This window comes from Odocoileus virginianus, chromosome 31, assembly GCF_023699985.2.
Source record: "Odocoileus virginianus isolate 20LAN1187 ecotype Illinois chromosome 31, Ovbor_1.2, whole genome shotgun sequence".
Taxonomy (NCBI): domain Eukaryota; kingdom Metazoa; phylum Chordata; class Mammalia; order Artiodactyla; family Cervidae; genus Odocoileus; species Odocoileus virginianus.
In genome coordinates this window covers 1,232,474-1,254,226 of record NC_069704.1, presented here as the reverse complement: position 1 = coordinate 1,254,226, position 21,753 = coordinate 1,232,474, and the positions used below count along the sequence as shown (strand labels likewise).

The 21,753-nt window shown below is 48.6% G+C and overlaps 1 protein-coding gene across 20 annotated transcripts in view; it reads left to right on the top strand.

Annotated features, from left to right (window-relative positions):
• MYT1L (myelin transcription factor 1 like) overlaps window positions 1–21,753 on the top strand; it is a 400,361-nt gene that overhangs the window by 6,163 nt on the left and 372,445 nt on the right. For 5 of the 20 annotated variants that reach the window (XM_070459148.1, XM_070459150.1, XM_070459156.1 and 2 more), the window contains exon 1: window positions 388–909. The exons of 3 other annotated variants lie outside the window; for them this stretch is intronic. The gene's annotated coding sequence lies outside the window, so the exon portion shown is untranslated. Of the gene's footprint in view, window positions 1–385; window positions 910–938; window positions 1,063–21,753 lie in introns of those variants that run through there. 12 more of the 20 variants (XM_070459157.1, XM_070459153.1, XM_070459161.1 and 9 more) reach the window with 5 other exon arrangements.

Below are 21,753 nucleotides of genomic sequence, written 5' to 3'. Positions count from 1 at the left end.
GGGGGGGGGGGGGGAGGTGAGCAGGCTTGGCACCTCTTTCTGTGTTGTTTTGGTGCTCAGGAGCAGGGCCGTGGAAGATGCTGTTGGTTCAGTTGACTTTCTGAGGTTTCTTTGGACATAGCGTGTCCTCACCATAACATCAGTATGTGTGTATGTGCCGTGTGTGTGTGGCCTCTACCATCAGTGTGTGTGTGCATGCGTGGGGGGGAAGTGGGGGTCTTTACCATCAGTGTGTGTGTGGGGTCTTTACCATCAGCCATCAGTGTGTGTGTGCGCTGTCTGTGTGGGGGGCGGTATATTTAGACACACGCCCCCCCCCCCCCCCCCGGGGGGCTGTTCTTAGCCTGACTCGGGTATTCCGCTCTCGTCTATTACATGAAATACGGCACTGCACATGCTGCACACTGCGCCCCGGAGACCGAGGGGCCTGTGGGCGCCGAGCAGGGAGCGCACAGCGCGCACCCCAAGCCCGGCTGTGCTGCAGGCTCGATCAACAGCCAGGCTAGAAACCCGGCTTGAGCCACGGCCCCAGCGTGAAGCGCACCTGGCCGGTGACGGCGTCCCCCGGACCGGGGCCGGGGGCGGGCGGTGCCCGCGCGGAGCTTAGCGGAGGCGGCCAGAGAGGAGGCGGCGGCCCAGCGCCCCCGGGCCCTGCGGATGGCGCTCGGCGGCCCCCGCCCCGGCCCCGTCGCCCCGCGCTGTCAACTCACTGGTTTCCATCTCCGACTTCAGGCTGCGAGCTTCCAGTCCGAGAGCACCGCCACTTGTGTCCATGTGGCAGAATGATTAGCGTGCCGGGGAGCCGCGGCCCCGCGTGCGCGCGCCGCTAGAGCAGGGGCGCGCGGCGCCGGTCGGGGGGCGCGCAGAAGCGGGGGAGCCGCTAGTGCTGCTGCAGCTGAGAGCTTCTGGGTGAGTCCCCGAGACGGAGGCGGGGTGGCCGCGCCCGCAGCCGGCGGCGAGGCCGGGGAGCCCGGGAATGCCCTGGGATGCGGGCGCGGGGCGCGCGCCTGGACCGCCGGGTTGGCCCTGGCTGTCCGGGTCCCTCCTGGCCGTTCCCTCCAGGTAAACGCGTCCAGCTCTCCTGGTGGCGTCCAGAGCCTCGGCCCTGCTCCCCAAAGTGCAGCAAAGTTCAACTCCCGAGCTGGCCAACAAAAGGGTCGGGGCTGCTGCTGCTGGGGGCAACTGCTTCGTCCATCTTCCTGTGCATACGTCTGGAGCGAACATGAACTGTTTAGAGATTATTGTTTTCCAAAATTTACAGCAGCCGTTATTCAATGTGCTTAATTAATATTTTCTGAAGCAGTGTATCCAGACCAGTAGAATTAGCAAATGTTGTTTCAATGAAAGCCCAGACATAATTAGTTTTGACTGGTATATATTTTTCCTAGCTGGAAGAAGATTTTAGCTAATTTAACCAGCAACTTACTGGAGATTGTGCAAATCGAACTGAAGTTTCTGTTGATCTATAGAATCTGCAGATAGGAGAGAGAAAAATTAGCACAAGTTGATACTTTCAGTGCTTTCAGAAAAATGGAGACTGTTTTTACAACCAGTCTTCTGAGTTGAGAAATAAGTAGCCTGCAGGAATTCCGATTTTCTATTGTCATCACTGACACACACTTCTTATATAATTCTGTGATTCTAGTGCTGCAATATGGGTGTTTTACTATTTAGTTAAATATACTTTCATCTCAGGGAATTCACTGGTAAATAGTTCTATCCTGTTTTCACAATCCCCACTCTCCTTAAAAGGTAAGGTTTTCATTTTAACTGACCTAATTATTTCATCTGCTTTTAAGGTAGAACTTAAGTAGAAATTATCATCATTTAACTGTCTTTTTATAGTTTCTTGAATATTACAAATCACTTAAGAATTTTATTTTGAGGCTAATTTTTTTTTTTACAGAGTTGCTTTACTTCAGCTGTTTGCTTGAGACAATGACAGAATATTTGACAAAAAAAAATGCAACTTTTTGGAGGATCATTTCTTCTGTTTAAAACAAAACAAAACAAAACTATGTCTTTCTAGAAAAGGTAAAAAGAAAAGAAAAGAAAACTACATTCAGTGAACCTAAACCTCAAACATAAGATATTGGAAAACATGTTAACCCTTTATATGCCACTTCTAACAGTTGGCTTCTGTCATTTTCCCACTCACACCTGAAGTTTCTGCTTATTCACACTGAGCTTGTTTTTGTAGAACAGGTGAATTTTCCATTTTTATGTCAATGAATATGTATGTATACATACAATATTTTTCTATTTAATTTTGAATTTGCTGGTGTTTTGAATTGAGGCTTTTTAAAAAAACTTAACCCAAACAATATTAGATACCAAATTATTTCAAAATAAATTCGTGAACTCTTACCTAGACAAAAGTGATATTTATTTTTCCATTGCTATATTTTATTTTAGAGTTGAGCCAAACCTTCTGAGATTAAAATAATTCCTTTTAGATTTATGATGGGTTGTAACTTTCTTGGGGAAAAATATCAGCTTTTAATATTTAACCTCAACGTGTCTGTTTTCATCCTGACGGGAACACTGGAGTGCTACCTACCATGCTGGTCTCTTTGTGCCTGGCTGCCTTTCAGGGGAGAGTCTAGCTCTTTTTTAAGGGCCCAAATTATGTCATATTAGTTTCCACTTGACAGAGTTACTTTATGCCACTCTGTCACACTGGTTCTTGGGCACGCTGTCTCTATGGGCTTGGAAACGGCTAGCCTGCAAAGACAATGAGAGGTCCCAGGGCTGGAAATGTGATGATGTGTGCCTAACCGAAAAATGTGATTTCCAAGAGCATTTTTCTCTCTTTTCAGTTTAGCTCTAAGGTTGCAGATCAACTTTGGAAAGAAAAGCAGCCTTTTATAGCAGGTTTCTTAAGTTCAGTGAGCCAAAATATTAATCTGAAGTCAGGCACCTTTGATTCCAAGAGGAAGGGTGGTCTGTGCGTCAGGGAGGGGGTGGGCATCCTTCAGTGGGTTCCCGGTGATGGAGATAAAGAGGGGCACCAGTATCTTCTCCTTCGAAAGGTTATTGACCTATTTGTTTACAGTTCTGTGCGATGATGTCCCAAGGGTACAGCAATTAATCTCTTCAAAGGTTCTGTTAGGTGCCTGGATATATGTGTTTTTAAAATGCCAGTGTGGAAATGTGTGCAGGCTGACCATATTTGAGCCATTGGATTAATGTGTGTGCCGTGTAGACCTCTTTTGGGTGTATTTGGGTGCTCATTAATACAGTTGGAAGGAACTTTATGACAATGTTGCATACTGACTGCTTCTTTATTGAAGTCTGGCTGCTTAGATGGTGCCATAAAATGGCTTTAAAGAAAATTATCCCAAGATTGTTGCACATTTGTTTGAGATGCTTTCATGTGTGGGATGTTGGACTTGGGTTGCTAAATCAAAGAACTCATGGATTAATCACTTACGGGGTGAGCGATTCTTTTTAGCACACTGACAGAGGTTTAAAATTTTCATTTTCTGTCAGAGTTTAGTTGGTTAACAATGCTCTGTTAGTTTCAGCTGTGCAGCAGAGTGATTCGTTACACATGTACGTGTGTCTGTTGTTTTTCAAATTATTTCCCCATTCAAGTTATTACAGAATCTTCAGCAGAGTTCCCTGTGCTATACAGTAGGTCTTTGTTGGTTTTCTATTTTAGATATAGCTGTGTGTACGCAGATTTTTATTGGGGGATTTCTAGCCCAGACACTGTTTTGAGTAGCATCTTCATGCTTGGACTCAGTGTATTTTAATGGCAGTCAACAGAATGGTTTCTTACAAGTCAGAATTACCCCCTCGATCACAGGGCCTCCCGTATCACTGGGCCCTGAAAGAGATGGACGCTCCCTAGAGACTGGCTTTAAATCTGGCCCCCTCCCCTCCCTGGTACCCGGGCCCACTCGTGCCGTCTGAGCAGAAGCTGAGAACACAGAGCGTGGTCGCCATGAAACAATGCTAGCCAGACGGGTTGTGGAAATAATCGAGTCTGCGGGGCACCCCATAGAGAGCCATCAAACCAAGTCTGCTCTGGAGCTGTCTGCTAGATGGTGAGCGTTCAGAAATCAATGCTGCATCTGCCAGTGGGCCCTCCGGTTCACTGCAGCTCCCACCTGCCTAATGCATCCGGGCAAGAGCTTTTCAGAAGCCAGTTTCCTTCAGGATAAATTTAATACGTCTTGAGGGCCAGGCGCAAGCAAATTGATTCTACCTCTGCACCAGGAAAACTCATAAACATCTGTAAGAACACAGATTTTCCACAACCTCAGGATTAAGGGATGCTATTTTGTGAGAGATCCCAAGCCTGCTCCCTCTGTACCTCATGCCAGCATGGCATTTTTTAATTAGGAAGTTGATTAAAGAGGGCACGGTAGACCATGGATGTAGGGTCCTCTGGCATGCTTCCAGCTGTTTGTTGTCTGGGTCGTGCTCGTCACCAGTTGCAGGCAAGAGGGGGACTGGCGATGAGGCTGAGGGCGGGAGGACGGAGCTGTCCTGGGGCGAGTGCTCGTGGCAGCCGCCTGTGGCTTCCTCCTCGCAAGCCTTCTCTGCAGACACCCTTGCTGGCCCATGGAAGCGGCGATCCCTGCACTTGGGGCACACGAGTCCTGCCTGCCTCGCTGATTCCTCAGTGGCCACTGGGATAGGTCGCAATTTATTTGCATTTTCTGGATTCAAAAATCTGACCTCATGTCGTGGAATTTGGCAAAAATGGTCACAGTTCCCGGAAGAGCGCTGTGCTGTTTATCTTTAAGAGCGACTGGTTTTATTTTTTCTTTTCTCTTTCTTTCCTTTTTGAAGGGGAAGCACCTCGCCTCACTGGCTCTTTTTAGGGCAGTGAGCATCTTATCGGAAGAATGAAAGTGGCCCTTGGCTTAGTGTCCTGTGGTCAGTGTGACGTGGACAAGCGCCACGTGATGAGTGAATTCCTGCCCCTCCCGCGAGCTCTTTGCAGAGCTTTTTCTCTGCCCAGAGCCCAGAGAGGCAGGGAGAGATGACCAAGGACGACCAAGAGATGACCAGGGAGAGATGGCCAAGTGAGCTTGGGCCGTGGGCTGGCACCCAGGCCGCTGCGTCCGGGACAGACACGGGCTCAGGCTTCAGGGTCGGGGGGTGTGTCCCCCTCCGTGGGAGCTCCAGTTGCCAGGATAGAGGTTGTTTTTTGTTCTCCTCTCAAGCCCAACTCGCACACTTATGAATTATGTTTAGATGCCATGTTTTTAAAGTCTCTTAACAGTCTAGTTAGAGTCAGTAACAGGATAGGCAGTCCAGGGGCTCCTTCACAGTCTTCCCCGGGAGAAATAATATCCAAGTCAGTGGTGAAAACTTAAACAGAGAGCTCCTTAAACCCAGCTCCTCCCTGCACTTTTAGCACATTGATGAGCAGTTCATACATCCTGCATGCGTTGAGTGCCTACTGTGTACAGACCCAAAAGAGGTAGCACTAAGACAAATTTCTAACCCACAGCGAGTCAGGATTTTATATATATATAATTATACATATATTTCTGTACATATAAAATAAGTATATATTAATATATATCTATAAATAAAAACTGCAAATAATTTTATATAAATTTATTTATATATTTGAATATTCATATAAATATAAACACAATATAGCTATTATTTATGTTATACATGTAAAATGTTATATTACATATAGCATGCATAATGTTTTATATTTTATAATATATATAAATATATACTTAGTAATCACAATTCTTCTATGTCTACTTTTTCTTGAATACGTTTTGAATTAGATTAAGCCATTTTTCTTAATAAGAAGAGGAAGATAATCATTGATGTCCATTTCTGAGATGATTAATAGTTCAGGGACCCAGGTGATCATGCTGAGAATCAGCTCAACTGCATGGGACTGCATGACCATATTTCTGCATGTGATTGAATATGCGATTTGAGCTTATCCCCTTCTCGTGGAATCTGAACTCTGAGAGTGGGAGGGCTCTGGGCGGTGGGCCCTCGCTCGTCGTGGCTAGTGTTAATGTTTGTTTAGCTCTGTGTGTGTGCATCCGTCACCCAGCCGTGCTTGACTCTGCGACCCCGTGGCTGTGGCCGGCCAGGCTCCTCGTCCGCTGCCCCCGTGTGATTCAGAGCTGTGGTTGAGTGAGTCTTCGCTTGCATGAGGATGCACAGAACAGGAAACAGATTTTTGTTTTGAGGAAAGAGTGTTGGTAAACGTCAGGTGTCTGTCTTGCAGTTTCTGGACATTTAGAACTGTCGGTCCCAGAGACCAGGGGCAGAGCCCTTGAGGCAGGCCTGGTGAGTGCAGATCGCGGCGGGGCAGCCTCCCACGGCAGCGCCTTCTGACTCGGATCTGTGACGTCAGCAGTTGGCCCTGCCTGACGCGGGCAGCTGGGCAGGGCGGCCACGTGGGCACCCACAGGCTCACCGCTCGGCTGGAGGGACCTGGAGAGAGGAGAGGAGAGAATTCAGGTCAGAACCTGCCCGTGCCTTCAGACCCTCGGATGCCTCGCCACGTTCCCAGGGAGGCGGGTCTGGCCAACATGTCTGTCTGTTTAGAATTTTAAAACTCGTGTAAAAGGAAAGTTAGAATTAGAGTGGTGTACCCTCTCAGGTCTGGAAATTTAAGTAGCTCAGACCTCAGAAAGCTGCATGTCTGTACTTCCAAAGGGAACGCTGAGATTGTATAGAAGTGAGAAGTGCTGGAGGCTGCTAGATGCTTGTGGAAGCATTAGTAGGTTCACTCAGATAAATTTCAGGCCCGTTTGTGACTTGTGCTCTACTGAGCACGGCACACTTGGTGCTGAATTAACACTTGGAATCTTCCACGAACTTTGTGTTATGGATCTTCCAGTATCTTTTGCAGTTCTTTCCATAGTCCTGAGAACAAGCATGGAGGCAGTTTCACCACCCAAATGTTCTTCCGTTAATTTGCCATTACTGGGATTTTGTTAGCTCAAAAACAAGCCTTTTCCCTAAGAGACCCACACCCACAGTGCAAGCCAAGAAGTGTTGTGTGTGCTCCCCAGGGTCGAGTTAACACACCTGTTTACAACTGGGCCGAGCCACCTGTTCATCTAGTTAATGATCAAAACAGTGTCTGATCAGTGGGGTCAGCTGGATGGGAAGGATGATGAGGTTTGTGAGGTTAGATGTGACTTCTCATTTTTAATACGTAGCCTCTCGTGTATGTTAAATTTTGAAGGAGTTAGGAAATACACTCAGCCTGTGATAAATATTCATGGCTATCAGCATCCAGGGAGGCACTACGTGTCCAAGGTGGTGTTTGACCAGTGATACTCCATCCTTGGTGCTTTTATGGCTTCCAGATGCATATGCAGATGGAGTCATTTGTTTTAGCTTCAGAGGTGTTACTCAATGTGAGGGGTGCTGACTGGGCCATCAGCATTAGAAAAATAGGCCTCTGTGTATATAGTACAAAGACACCAGCTTCAGCAGCACATGTCCACAGTTCTCTCCCCGCACAAAGCAGTTCCTTGCCGGCTGCCCCCCAGTCCTCACCCCATTCTCCCGGGTGGGAACGTGCCCACTGGCTGGACAGCAGCATCCGACTTTCTCCCGCCCCTGGGTGTCCAGGCAACCAAGGGAGGACCACTGACAGACCCTTGACTGATGCTCAGGGCTCTCCCAGGGTCAGAAGCACTGCTCTAGCTGGGCGATGTGTTAGACTGCACTTGTCTTATTAGGTTCTGACTAATTCTCCAACGTATTAAAGATGACCAGTGACACTCAGAAGTCTCTTTCCCATTAACTCCTCAGAGGGAATTTTCACCCAATATTATCCATTTTGGTCATCCTTAGTCATCTTTTCCTTTTTAAAAAATGTTCCTTCTTACTTTCCCCGTGAGATTTTCCACCCCTAGCTGATTTGACTGTGACGGTGCTCACACAAAGCCCACCTCATCCTGGTCCTGCTCTCCCTGTAATTCAGGGGTGACTTTGAGCAAGTCCTTCCCACTCTCTGTGTCTTGTGTGTGTGCTGAGTGGCTAAGCTGTGTCCAACTCTTTGTGACCCCACGAACTATATAGGAAGCCAGGCTCCTCTGTCCGTGGGATTTCCCAGGCAAGAATATTGCAGTGGGTTGCCATTTCCTCCTCCAGGGGGTCTCCCAGACCCAGGGATGGAACTCGCATCTCCTGCGTTGGCAGGTGGACTTTTTTACTGCTGAGCCATCAGAGAAGCCCCCGATGTCTTGGGATCCTCTCTTAAAATGGAAGGTTGAACTCCATCAAGTCTCAGCTCCTTTTTGCTTCCAGTACTGTACGTCTCTGTATTTGCCACTGCTGGGCAGGATCTCCTCTGCAAAGTTGTCACTGTGCAGTGTGGGGCTTCAGGCTGTGGACTGTGACCCTGCCCTTACCTGGGGTCATATATAGGGAAGAGCAGGAAGCAAGCCCAAGGCCAACGTCTCCTGCTCCTTACCTGGGGTCATATATAGGGAAGAGCAGGAAGCAAGCCCAAGGCCAATAGCCAGATAGTTTAGCGGAGGTGCCATTAGATTGATAATCTCACCCAGCATGGCTCAGGCGGGCAGCACTGACATAGGACCCATCTAATCAGAGGCTTCTCGGTCACCTGGAGAAGTCAGTGGCCTGTGTGCAGAACTCAGACATGTGGCTGACAACCAGCTTCCTCTGCAGGTCTTTCCCTCTTTTCTGTGACCATGATTTCATTTTGCTTCGGCGAGGACCCCATGGTGGTGACGGCACATGGCGAGTCGTCCTGGTGGAGCGCACGCCTCCGCGGGGTGTGCGGGCTCCATCACTCCCGCTCTGCTGCTCTGCACTCGACCCCGGGGTGGCGGGTCTTCTCTACCTGCCACAGTGCAGGCAAGTAAAGCGCCTGTGCCAGCATCGCGGGCTCCTTGCTGGAGGAAATGGCCCCACTGGCTCTCTGTCTCGTCTTCTCTTCAAGAAGCACTGTTTAGACAGTAGTAATAGCCCGGGTACACACAGGTTAATAACAGTACATTTTTAGCAGCTAGCATCCATTATCTGATGCATGTCCTACTTCTAGTAGCCTGAAGCACCCAGAGTGACAAACAAGATCCTGTGGGCCCAGATAAACACCAGGTTTTCACCACGGTAGCCAATGGCATGCCCAGCATGCCAAGAGTGGGCTAAATATTGTCCTCAAAATACCCCAGTGAGGTCGAGAAGAGCCGTAAGTCCATCACGGGGGAGGAAATGCGACGGGGACTCACCCCACGGGTGAGGCTAGACAGCTCTCCCTGCGCCTGCTGAACCGTGGGCTTCCCCCGGAGTCACAGAAGGCTTTCCAGGTCGCTGTTACCAAGGAGGCTCCTTTGGGAAATTTTAAATGAAGATGTGTTTCATTTAATACAAAACCCGCTCCATCCAGAGTGCAGAACGCCATATGCAGAACTGCTCTCTGAGCGCTGGGATATGCGTCTCACTCCAGAGGCAGAGGAGAGGGGGTCCGAGCCAAAGCGGGGGCGGAGCATCCACAGGTAATACAGAAGTGCTCAGGACGTCCACTTTGGCTGCTTCCAGCTCTAATTCACAGCAGATGTGGTAAACAGGGCCAACTAGTAAGACCAGCCTTTTAGGAGATAAGGCGTTCAGTATTGCGGCTTCCCTGGCAATCCAGGGGTTAAGACCTTGCCTTCTAATGCAGGAGTTGAGGGTTCGATCCCTGGTCGGGGAAATAAGATCCAAAACATAAAATAGGAGCAATATTGTAACAAATTCAACACTTTAAAAAATGGGTCCATAACAAAAACATCTTTTTAAAAAGTTCCATATTATATGAAAAACTGATAAAAATAGACTATCAGGAAGGCATCGTAATGACAATAATCTTAGCTCATACTAACAAATGCACAGCACTGAATGCTTTACTTAAGGATTTTATGGGAAGTCCACAAGAATCTATAGGATTACAGGTACTGTTATTATCTCTATGATTGGGAAAGGCAAAATAAAATGGTTATTAAAGGGTTCAGGTTATTATATATTATATATTAAGCATATATACCGTATTGTTTAAGAAAATAACCCCCCTAAATGAAAGCTTTTTATTAAACATGAATGTAATTGAAGATTTTCCATATCTATAATTCAGAACTTGTTTAGGCCAACAATCCTGATATTAAGTAGATTCAGCATTTATTTACAGAATATGATCTAAATATATGACTATCTAGAGGTTTATCATTTCTACTGAATGATTAACTAAAGTCTTATGACATTCAAAAATAATTCCATGAGGTGTCTTATAAAATAGTTAAAAGACATCTAACAAAATAACGGGAATAGTTATTTCTTCTTTGCTCTGGAAATTTCTATGTTTGAGTGAGGATTTTTCTTTTTTTTACAGAGAGAGGTATGTTACAGATAAATTATAATGAGTCCTTTAACAGAGTAAGGGTTGTGCCGCAAACATGGTCATAAAAATTATGAAGCCATGCAATTCAGCCTTCATTATGGCTTTCAAATTAGTAATACCTGCTCCTCTATGTTGAGATCAAATTTGAGCATGACTCACGGGACACAGAATGTCTCTTAGAGTGAAGAAACACGCAGCGTTCTCCCTCACGTTCCTGCAGCGGAGGACGGAGAGCCCACCCCTTGAATCTGTCCTGGGAGCCCGTCCCCCTTGGCAGAGGTTCTCTGCGCTCCAGCAGGATGTCACAGAGGGTCTCTTCCTACATAGGCTCTTGGAGGAAAGACATTCAGCCTTCCTCTTATACTCTTGCAAAATTTTTCAAAAAATAGTTATTTCAAACTACCTTATGAACTGATACCACGCTTCTCTGAAGCCCTCGGAATGCCCGATTTGTCATCTGCTCTCAGTCCTGCTGAAATGAGGCAGACAGCTGCCCAGAGAGCTGCAGGGCCTCCAGAGGGCCCACCCGGAAGTCCCCGCCCCGCACCAGGAGGCAGTGAGTGCCGGGAGCTTCTTTCTGGGGCCCATGGACCTCTGATCCCTTTCTGCTTCCAAAGTTTCGTTTCTAGACCAACTGAGATTTTCATAACATGTGCTAGATGTTATTACTCTTTTTATTATTATAAACATGCCATTACTGAGCCAGGGACACTGAAATGATAGAACTAAACAACAAGCCACTACTTGCTTCCCCAGTCTTCACTGAAGATGCCTTAAAGGCTGTGGGTGTAGAACCTGTGTCTTATCACTTACATGTGTATGTTCTGCAAAGGAAAGTGTGAGTAATTTCTCGGGCGTTGAGTTCATGCGATTCCATGCTTTTGATTTTGCTCCGCTCCGCACCCCGGTCACCCACAGTGTGTGTGTTCTCTGCTTCACTCGTTCTTTTCCATCAGGGCGCCTCAACCAGCAGCTCACCAGCCGTGTGGTGAAGACATGCTCTCCTCTCTCCTGCCCTTCCCCACCCTGGCCCTCTTCCCCTCACCCCCTTTCTGACCAGAGCCTCTCGTGACCCCACTTCTCAGGGTCCTGCCCCTCCTAATGGGCTCCCGCACAGGGTGCAGGTGAGACCCCCACGGATAGCGGTGTTCCTTGCACACCAAGGCGCAATGAACATGGTCCCATCTGTTCCTGTTTAGCTGGATACAGACTTTGCCTCCATCTCTACAGGACCTAAAAATAGGAATAACGGATAATGGGATGAAACTATCGGAAAAGCTCCCTGTGCTAAGTCGCTCAGTCGTGTCTAGCTCTTTGTGACCCCCTGGACTGTAACCCACCAGGCTCCTCGGTTCATGGGATTCTCCAGGCAGCAATACTGGAAGGGGTTGCCATGCCCTCCTCCAGGGAAAAGCTACCTTAGAAAACCCAGAAGTGCTGTATTCTTGTGCAGGGAGAGTAAATTGTGGTCTGTGCTTTGTTGGTCAAAGAGAGGACACAGCCGGGTCAGAAACCCAAGGAAGAAGCAGTGGAAATGCAAGCAGTGTGGGCAAAGCTAAGTGGGGTCAGAGCGGAGACGAGGCACACGCGTCACCCCTGGTGCCCTGATGGGACGGGCCTCACCCTGGAGCCCGTTAGCTCCACCCCTTCCGCAAACTCTCTCTCCGTCGCTCCCAGCGGCCCCGAATGCACTCCCATCACCGCCGGCCGCAAGCCTGCGCTTCACCCACGCAGCACTTGGGTGTTCATACACACGGTTAGAACCTCAGCACTTCTGTTCAAGCACCGCGGCTCGCACGTGCCCCAGCCCTGTGGCTCACGCGTATCCTGGGCTAAGGCGGGGACTCACCGCAGGACCTCAGGATGGTGAGGAAGGGCAGTGGGCACACGCCAATAATGGCTTGAAGCCCCTGCACATGCGGTCACTGGTGTTCAGGGTTTCTGCTGGGCTGATTGGCCAAACAATCCCAGGGCAGAGTCAGCTCCTTGGGTGGAGTATGTCTGTTCTCAAATCCTGAACGGCAAGTGTCTTAGGGGAGATCGCAGGCTCGAAGCGCAGTAGGCATGCAGCGTGGTTACTTGGACTGAGCTCCTCGTGGGTGCAGACACGGGGCTAACTCGGCCTCCCTGTGTCTCCCTGCTCCCCTGACCAGGGTCAGACCCGCCGGGGAGGGGGCGCTGGGGGCCCGGCCTTGTCTGAGCACGCGCGGCTCCAGGGCGCATGTTCACATCAACCTCACCCTGCGCGCTTCCCGCCGCCTCCCCCAGACCCGCCTGAGGCCCGCGGCCCTGAGCCTCTCGCGTCCTCGGCCCCCTCTCTGTTACATCAGCGGAGTTGGAGAGGCTTTATTAGAAGAGGCAGGGCAGCCACCTGATCTGGGCTGCGGGCCCCGTCCCTGTCGGGACGCATCAGCACCAACGCGCAGGGTGGACAGAAGCGTGTGTGAGACGTGTGCTGCGCGTCTGTGGGCTCACGCTCCATCGGCCAGGATTTACCGGCAGCCTCCTTTTGATCAAAATCATAAGGTCCTCACCCGTCATCTGCAGACTTGAAACCGGATCCCTCTGGTCGTGTTCAGATCAGACCGGGGTGTGCAGGCGAAGCAGAGGTCAGCGGGGCTGGGAGAGGAGCCGCAGAGCTTCTGCGTGTAACCCAGTGGGGGCAGTCTGTCCGGAGACCGCATGTCTCATGTAGGCGGTTCCTTCCGTTTTCTGTTTTTTTACTTGCTGACTCTGTCGGCTATTGGTAGAGGACTTCTCCTGGAAGCTCCCTTCCATCTGAAAGCTGTTCACATAATTATTCTCTCACCCCTTTCTTTAACCACCTCTGTATTGGATTAGATGTTGCGGTTGTAAGAAAATAAATCAAAACTCCTGTCTGTTTTCAGGAATTTTATAGACCAATAGGGAATAAAATACAAATTTATAAATGACTCCAGTGTGATGTAAAATTTGATACAAATGGTAAGGAACCACAAATTACATGTTATGATTTTCTCAAAGAAGAGGGGGGCTGTGTCAACAGGGCTTGAGTGGGATAACGTGAAGAAGCTAGTATCAGAGACAGTCCTCAAAAGGAAAGGAAATCTCAGCAGATAATTATAGGAGATGGGAAAATTCAGGCAGGGAAATAAGGTGAGGAGATCTCCTGGGAGAGACGCACATGGCTTTGCCGCCGGACGACTTGGAGGCTGCTTCTTGCCGGGTGGGGGGCCACAGAGGACAGACCTGAAGCCAGGTGGGGCGGTCCCGGAGGGTCGTGCTGCCCAAGAGTCCTCGTGCGCTGAGATTATGACTTTGTTCTGCAGATAATGGGGAATTACTGGAGGGTTTTGTGTGGTTGAGTGACAAGGCCAGCGACTATTCTCCGGGATAATTAACCTGGCAGCCAATCAGTGGCTACTTCCTGCCAATTCTGTCTCGGAAATAGCTCTCCCAACTGTTTCTTCCCTTCCATTCCTTGCACCGCTCTTGCGGAGTAGACTGTCATTATCTTCCTCCTGGACTCACAGTCCCCTCCGAGGCCGCTCGCCCACCCCCACACGTGCTCTCACTCACGCTTGTAAATGCAGCTACGTTCCGTTTTTAGACGAATTATTCCAAAGTTCAGCTCTGGCATTTTCGTGCCCACAAAGCACCAGGGGCTTCCTGTTTCCTCCAGGATTAAACCCAAACACTCAGCTACCACGTGAGGCCGTCCCCTGCCTGTTCTCAAGTCTGCCTTCCAGCCCGGGTCCTGTCCTCGTCAGTTGCGTATCTTCGGGGCGATGAGGAGCTTGACTCCCCCACCCTCTTTCAGCTGCGCTGTTGTCCCTAGTGTCCACCCAGGCACATTCTGTCCACCCATCAAAGGCTGGTTCTCAGGCTCCCTTTCCTCAAGTCCTTCCTGTTTCTCCCAGAGGAAATCCAGCCCTCTCCCACAACACTTTACAGCCTTCATCTTGGTAGGCTTCCCGCTTCCTCTCCTGTATGGACAGCTATTTAAGTCATAGTTCAGCCTCGCCTGTGAGACTCAGAGTGCTGCCGTTTGAGCCCATCTTCCCACCTGAACATTGGACATGGCTGGTGCTCAGTGAGCCTGCTGGCGGGGAGAGGCCGGTGGGGAGACCTGGAGCATAGCACCATCTTTATTGCTCTCAGTTCAGCTCAGTCGCTCAGTCATGTCCGACTCTTTGTGACCCCATGAACCGCAGCACGCCAGGCCTCCCTGTCCATCACCAACTCCCGGAGTCCACCCAAACCCGTGTCCATCGAAGCAGGGATGCCATCCAACCATCTCATCCTCTGTCCTCCCCTTCTCCTCCTGCCCTCAATCTTTCCCTGCATCAGGGTCTTTTCAAATGAGTTGGCTCTTCACATCAGGTGGCCAAAGTATTGAAGTTTCAGCTTCAATATCAGTCCTTCCAATGAACACTCAGGACTGATCTCCTTTAGGATGGACTGGTTGGATCTCCTTGCAGTCCAAGGGACTCTCAAGAGTCTTCTCCAAAACCACAGTTCAAAAGCATCAATTCTTCGGCGCTCGGCCTTCTTTATAGTCCAACTCTCACATGCATACATGACCACTGGAAAAACCTTAGCCTTGACTAGATGGACCTTTGTTGGCAAAGTAGTGTCTCTGCTTTTTAATATGCTATCTAGGTTGGTCATAACTTTCCTTCCAAGGAGTAAGTGTCTTTTAATTTCATGGCTGCAATCACCATCTGCAGTGATTTTGGAGCCCAGAAAAATAAAGTCAGCCACTGTTTCCACTGTTTCCCCATCTATTTGCCATGAAGTGATGGGACCAGATGCCATGATCTTAGTTTTCTGAATGTTGAGCTTTAAGCCTACTTATTGCTCTCAGAGTGATCACTATTCCATCTTTTGTGGGGACCTTGCAAGTCCCAGATTCCTGTTCTGATTAAGTGTGAGCTATTTATTTATGCCAGGAATGGCAACCGCCTCACTGTGGTCTGCATTACCACATCATGCACCTTGAACTTTAGGACGAGTGTGTTGTCACTGCAGGGAAGGAAGTTCACAAGGTGCTTAGGACACATGGATGAGCCAGTGTGCCCCGACTTTTCCCTGAATCTCTTGGAGATTTCCTATGAAAAGGATGCCTCTAAACTCCCTGAAGAAGAATTTCATGAGCCAGGTGTACAGACTCCTATTGAAAACCTTAGCTGTCCACACACTTTATTTTCCTTCATCTACTTATTCAATATAAGTGTGTTCCCATTCGGACCGTTTGATGCCTCTTAAAAAATAAATAGTTGTGTGTCTGCCACTTGAGTTCAAGCTGCTGAGAAGGACCCTCGAAAACCCAAACTCCTAACGCTTATTCACAGTGATCGATGCTAGTGCTGGGAGGCAAGTGGAATTGAGCTCCTGGAAGGGAAGAGCCCTCCCTTTTCCTGAATTTCTCCTCCACCAGTGCAGGGTCTAGGATGGACAGAGGAGGAGTTAGGGGCTCAGAATCCCGGGAGCCGTGTGCCCTGAGAGAGTGTTTCCCAGCAGGGGAGCCTCCGACCTTTCTGTCTAGGCTCAGAAGTGTCACCATGCTGATCCTGAGGAGGAGGAGCCTGGAAGTTAAGTGGGGCACACTCATGCCAGGCCGATGAATGCTGATGTTTCTCATGCTGGGTCATCATGGAGAAACAGCCGCTGGGCGCCTGGACCAGCTCTGTCTGCAGAAGTGACCTTAGGATGGAGCAATCTCAGTGACACGTCTGCTCCTCAGACAGTAAGCATCCTCTGTGCTGTATAATTCTAAGACCAAAAACTTGGTTTCGTAATTTAAATGGTGTGTGAAGGTGTTAGTCAGGGACTGTGGCCCACCGAGCTCCTCTGTCTGTGGACTTCTGTAGGCAACGACACATGGGCGGGTGGCCATTTCTTCGTCCAGGGGATCCTCCTGGCCCAGGGAGTGAAACTGGGCCTCCTGTATTGCAGGTGGACTCTTTCCTGTCTCATACTGAAGTGGGTAGCCATCCCCTTCTCCAGGGGATCTTCCCCACCCTGGGATCAAACCTAAGGCTCTCACATTTCCGGCAGATTCTTCACTGTCTGAGTCACCAGAGAACCACAGTGAATAGTCTCAGTTCAGTTCAGTTTCAGTTTCAGTCGCATCTGACTCTTTGTGACCCCATGAACCGCAGCACGCCAGGCCTCCCTGTCCATCCCCAAGTCCTGGAGTCTACCCAAACCCATGTCCATCAAATTGGGGATGCCATCCAACCATCTCATCCTCTGTCATCCCCTTCTCCTCCTGCCCTCAATCTTTCCCAGCATCAGGGTCTTTTCAAATGAGTTGGCTCTTCACATCAGTATTGGAGTTTCAGCTTCAGCATCAGTCCCTCCAATGAACACCCAGGACTGATCTCCTTTAGGATGGACTGGCTGGATCTCCTTGCAGTCCAAGGGACTCTCAGGAGTCTTCTCCAACACCACAGTTCAAAAGCATCAATTCTTCAGCGCTCAGCTTTCTTTATAGTCCAACTCTCACATCCATACATGACCACTGTAAAAACCATAGCCTTGACTAGATGGACCTTTGTTGGCAAAGTAATGTCTCTGCTTTTTAATATGCTATCTAGGTTGGTCATAACTTTCCTTCCAAGGAGTAAGTGTCTTTTAATTTCATGGCTGCAATCACCATCTGCAGTGTTTTGGAGCACCAAAAAATAAAGTCAACCACTGTCTCCCCATCTATTTGCCATGAAGTGATGGACTGGATGCCAAGATCTTAGTTTTCTGAATGTTGAGCTTTAAACCACCTTTTTCACTCTCCTCTTTCACTTTCATCAACAGGCTCTTTATCAAGTCCTTCACTTTCTGCCATAAGGTTGGTGTCATCTGCATATCTGAGGTTATTAACATTTCTCCTGGCAATCTTGATTCCAGCTTGTGCTTCCTCCAGCCCAGCATTTCTCATGATGTACTCTGCATATAAGTTAAATAAGCAGAGTGACAATATACAGCCTTGATGTACTCCTTTTCCTATTAGTGTGGCTGTGCTGAACTAAACTTACTCGGGGAAAATAGCCTGTTAGGTATTGAACTTTGTTTCTATGTATTTTAACCAAAAGCTGGCTTGACGAGTCCACTTTCACCATCTGACGTGGGAGAAGCTGAACCCATGCGGTCCATGTAGGTGAAGTGTGCCCACGGTGACACCCTCTGCCCGCGGTGTTTACCCGGAACTTGCAGTGTCGTTTCCCTTCACTGCTGGGCTCCGCTGAGATGGTGGTGGTTTTGTAGATGGGGCAAGGGTGCGTTAGGCAGCTGCACAACCTTCAGAGCCGAGCCCATCTCGTCTCCAAAGCTGGTCGGAGTTCCCAGTGACACAGACTGACCCCGCCCAGCCTCTCGCTTGACCTGTGGTTCGGGTGCAAAGAGGGAGCTGGCTCCGTGACACTTCAGCAGGAGCAGGATGAATGGATTAGAAGATGAAGAAAGAAAAGAAAAACAGTAGTGAATGCTTTCGGTTAGGGACAAGTGAAGAGGATGGGGAAGATCACTAGCGCAAAAGCATAGATACGGCGCTGGGTGTGGACCAGGAGGCGGAGGTTAAAGGCACCACCCTCTTTCCAAAGTCCGGGCAGGGGCCCCTCCGCGCTGACCTGCTTCGAGCTTGGGACCTGTCCTTCCCCTCCTGGTCCTGTCTGTGCCGCTCACCAGCCGATACCCAGGACACCTCACTTCTCAGGGGACATGTTAGTGAATGTGTTCATTTCCCACCCGAAGCTGGAGCGTGTCTCCTCGAGAAAGTGCGTTATGCCTGAAGTGTGTCAGCTCCATCACATGGGTTTTCAAGCACCTCCACACGGGAAAGGTGCTCAGCAGATTCTTGTTTGGGAACGAGGCTGATTTGGGGGCACAGACAGCACATGTTGTGAGCAGGTTTTAAATCCAGCAGGGCCGCAACCTCTTGGTTTACCTCTTGGTGTCTTTTTTGCTTCCTGCTTCCATGTAATTCTAACTCGAAGCTCTGTTCTTGAACAAAAGAGTCTCCGAGAGAGCCTGCAAACCAGAAGTATGAAGGAGAAAGCCTGTTCCAGCTGTGTGTAGCAAGCCTGTGAGCGGGCCCCGGTGTCCATTGCACACGGCTCCTCTGTGGGTTTGGGGGCGATTCTTGAGTGGGATGTTCTCCTGGGAAGGAAATCGGCAAATATTGTTCCAGTTGACGATGGTGTTTATCACTCACACAGCCATGAGCTGTGGTTATTTTCTGACAAGCTGGCTTTTGTTTAGGTTCGTTTACTCTTCATTCAAGATTTTACAATTTTTGTTGCTTTTTCAAAATTTTTCTTGGAATATAATTGTTCTACAGTATTGTGTTAGTTTCTCCTATGCAGCAAAGTGGATCAGCTACACACATACATGCATTTCTTCTTTTTCTAGATTTCTGCCTGGTTTAGGAAACCGCAGGATATTGAGTAGGGCTCCCTGTGTAACACAGCAGGTTCCTGTTAGTTGTCTGTTTTATACAAAGTATCAATAGTGTATATATGCCGATCCGATCCCCTGTTCATCCCATCCCTTCTTTCCTGCCTTGGGGTCCACACCTTTATTCTCTACATCTGTGTCTCTATTTTCTGCTTTGCAAGTAGGTTTTATCTGTACCATTTTTCCCTAGATTCTACATATAAGCAATTTTGTATGACATTTGTTTTTGCTTTCTGACTTACTTCACTCTGTATGACAGTCTCTAGGTCCAGCCACATCTCTGGACAGTTTTGTTCTTTTTCATGACTGAGTAATATTCCATTGTACATATGTGCCACATCTTCTTTATTCATTCCTCTGCTGATGGACATGTAGGTTGCTTCCATGTCCTGGCTATTGTATATAGTGCTGTTGTGAGCACTGGGGCACGTGTGTCTTTCTGAATTACTGTTTTCTCCACGTATATGCCCAGGAGTGGGATTGCTGGGTTGCATGGTTCTGTTTTCAGCTTTTTGATAAGCACCCATACTGTTCTCCATTGTGGCTGCAGCGATTTACATTCCCACCCACAGTGTAGGAGGGTCCTCTTTTCTCCCCACCCTCTCCAGCATTTATTGTTTGTAGATTTTTTGATGATGGCCATTCTGACTGGTGTGAGGTGGTATCTGTAGGATGCTTGGCCGGCCCAGTGAGAATTGCTAAGAACTGTACTGATTCGGTTCAGACACCACCCAGGTGTTCTCTCGGCTGAAATGAATCTGTGAGCCTGCTGACCACACTGGAGGGATGGAATCCCCCCTCCCAGCCCCAGCCTCACTAAAGGGCAGTCTTCCTTCAGAAATAGGGACACTTGATTTTCAAATTCTGACTATGGTGCTTTTAACACCTTTTGGTAAACAAAAGTGAGTTGATGGGAATTCACTGAGTCTCTAATCTATGCTGAAGGTAGTGCTGGGTAATTTGAGGATGTGAAGGAAGAACTGGCCGTGACAAGAGTGAGTGAAAGAAGAAGGTGCCCCCGGGGGGAGCGTGAGTTACCGGCTTTGCCCAGACAGCAGAGCCATCACATTCCTGCCACTCTTGCTTCCCTTGTCCACTTTCCTGACAAACCACGTAATGTCTCCACCTCTGAAACGGAGCATTACATAAAGACATCAAAAGATTATGTTTGTGAAATGTGAGTTTCACACACTCTGCTACCATGATGATGGTCTTAGTTTTCCTTTTTTTTTTTTTAATCATTTTTAAACTAAAACTAAAGATGGAAACTGACTGCTTCCTCTCTGGCACATAGTAGATGCTGAGTGAATGCAAGCTGAATAATTTATTGAATGAAAACAAAGACATGTCCTGTCCCCAAAGGGACTCGGGCCGATTATGATGGAGGGGCATTCGGAGGCAGCCCCCAGAGCGCTCTCGCTTATGCGTTCAGAGTCCGGCTCTTAGAACAGTCAACTGGCCCTTCTCTCGAGGACCTTGTTCACATGTCTGAGGGTGATGGCGTAGTGCCGTGTCTGTAATCTGATTAATCATTTGGGTTTCTGCAAAGTGTTGGATGAGACAAAAGAGCTCATTTGCATTCTCCACGACTTACAGGTATTTGATGAGGTTCCTCTTTTGTTGGGTCCCTGCCATGTGAGGACACTGTGCTGTCTGTCTGCCCGGGGAGGGAGGGAGCGTCTTGTTCCCTGCGAGCAGACACCATCACACTCGTGCAGGGACAGGCAGTGAGCGCAGACGTCTCTGGAGTCTGAAGTCTGGCAGCCCCGCCCCCTCTCAGAGGAAGAGGGTCCCACGTCGCCAGAGCTCACCTTTTATAGACGAACAGCCGCACGTGAAGGAGCAAACCAAGGCTGAGTCTGAGCATTTGTTTCGCCAATTTGTGCAAAACAGTCTGAACATTTAGACAACACTTCCTGACTAATCAGCTCATGATTCACTCATTTATTTGATCTGCCTAAAATTTCACCCTCAGGTCTGGCTGAGTACCTGTTCACAGAATTAGTTTCTGTTTCATTGTTTTATATTTGTGGCAATATTGATGTATCAGTTTATTTTCCTGCATTTGCGTGTGGGTTTTCTGCAGTAGTTATGAAATGTGCCATTGTTAATGTTCTTTAAGGATAATTGATGGAAGCAGTTTTAACTCGTTATGAATAGAGATTTGGGGTAGACAAAGGACTTTTTGTGAGCCTGACTTTTATAAGATGTCAAACCATTTTTCTTTATTTTTGTGTCAGCATGGTCTAGTTCAGTGCCTGGACCATAATGTATATGTAAAGCATTTTGTTTGATCCTAGTCACATAAGCTGAAAATCTGGGCACTATGGGGGATTTACATGATATTCCCATATTTAAATGTTCAGTTAAAAACCTTCTAGAATAGCTGCACTCACCAACCTTTGAGTTGCACTTTATTCTCTGACACACCTGGGTGTTGGGAGCAGAGCTTAGCACAGAATAGGGTTCAGAAGTGTGAGTTAAGTGATGAGAAAATAGATGTGTCTACCCACATATGTGAAATGGGACGGATCGGGGTTCAAAAGGAGCCTTCAAGTTGTCTGTTTCAAATAAAGTTTCCTTATATAGAGAGAAAATGAGACAAAGAGGAAGGAAAAAAGGCAGAGACATGGGCGGGAGAGACTTGGAAACAGAGAAGAGGGAAAAGTCAGGTGAGATGAAATGCAGAGGGCAGAGAAGGGACGCGTGGCATCGGGGAAGAAAGGCGCTGAAGCTGGCCTGCAGTGGGGGGCGGGGGTGTGGGCTCAGGTGGACGCAGGTTTCCCTGTTGCTTTAATCGGGATGGGAAGACAGAACCGGCGCCCGGCCAGGTCCTGCCGCTGTGACCATTTCCTCCAGGAGGAACGGGGCTCTGCCATCAGTCCTGGAGCAGAAGGCCTGACCTGGGGCTGATGCTCCCTGCCCTGAGTTCTGCTAGCATCTGCAGATGTGCTGACATCCGC